Source organism: Bombus bifarius, unplaced genomic scaffold, assembly GCF_011952205.1.
Source record: "Bombus bifarius isolate JDL3187 unplaced genomic scaffold, Bbif_JDL3187 scf7180000008038, whole genome shotgun sequence".
In the NCBI taxonomy this organism is placed as follows: Eukaryota; Metazoa; Arthropoda; class Insecta; order Hymenoptera; family Apidae; genus Bombus; species Bombus bifarius.
In genome coordinates this window covers 248177-249224 of record NW_022884408.1, presented here as the reverse complement: position 1 = coordinate 249224, position 1048 = coordinate 248177, and the positions used below count along the sequence as shown (strand labels likewise).

Sequence of the window (1048 nt, the reverse complement as noted above, 5' to 3'; positions counted from 1 at the left end):
GATTAAATACGAAATGAAAAATGTGAATTGTGAGACGTAGACGAGTTAAAAATTGAAAAAAAAGAAGAAAGGAGGCATCGAAATGAAAATAATGAGATAACGAATGAGACGGATGAAAGTGCAATGTTTTATTGTTAAACTCGACTCGCGCGATGCACGGAACGCGCCAAACGAGCGGAAAACACTTTGAGAAAAAATGTCTTCATACTATTTGCATATTGCTTTATTGTTATACGAACATTGTAACGATACATTATGATTAAAAGTAAAGGAATATTAACCCGGCGGTATCCATCGATTCTACCGGCGGTTTTAAGCCGTGTCCAAGAAATTACTGTGTGTATTTTGCCGAAATATTTTTCACGCGAAGATACGAGGCTTGACTTTTGTCTCTCAACACTTTCACACTGTCGACTGTTCACACTTTCTTCTCCATTCTGGTATTCAAATAATCTTTAAAATCTGTTTACTGATCGTCTTCTTTTAATGAAGCTGCAAGATTTAAAATTTTATGTATGAAAACGTAATTTCACTTTGAATTTTTAAACTTATATTTGAATAAAAAAGTTTTACAAATACGCAGGGAGTCGATACTGTAAGAACGACTTCTGAAAAATTAATTTTATTTGAATGAAGAAATAAAAGTCGGAAGAAGGATATATGCAGAGTGTGAGAAGTACGAACCTCGTGAACCTTCGTCAGGAATTCCCTCAAATGACTGCACTGGTTATGCCCACGCATAGAAATTTGCCGCTTCCCCGAGAGGACTCGCTTTAAAACCGCCAGTACGTAATTCTAGCTATTACGCGAGATACGTTCACATATTTACAAAGGTGGAGCATTTTAATTCATAGGTAAAAACGGAAACGTTTTACTTTCCCTTCTTTTTCTACGTACTTTGTATATTCCCAGAATAACCATCCATTTAGAACGACGGTATGTAATTATGGACTAAAAAAAAAAAAAAAGAATTATTACGACTAAAACACGTTCATTTTACTGTTAATCAACCAGATTTTATTGAATCGAACGCGTTGATGTAAACGAC

General features: G+C 34.9%; 1 long non-coding RNA gene across 1 annotated transcript; it reads right to left on the bottom strand.

Moving 5' to 3' along the window:
• Nucleotides 1–205: 205 nt before the first annotated feature.
• LOC117207558 lies at nucleotides 206–769 on the bottom strand. The gene is made up of 2 exons (XR_004487550.1): nucleotides 685–769; nucleotides 206–492 (listed from the first exon to the last, which is right to left on the bottom strand). It is a non-coding gene; the product is annotated as an uncharacterized LOC117207558 (long non-coding RNA).
• Nucleotides 770–1048: the final 279 nt, after the last annotated feature.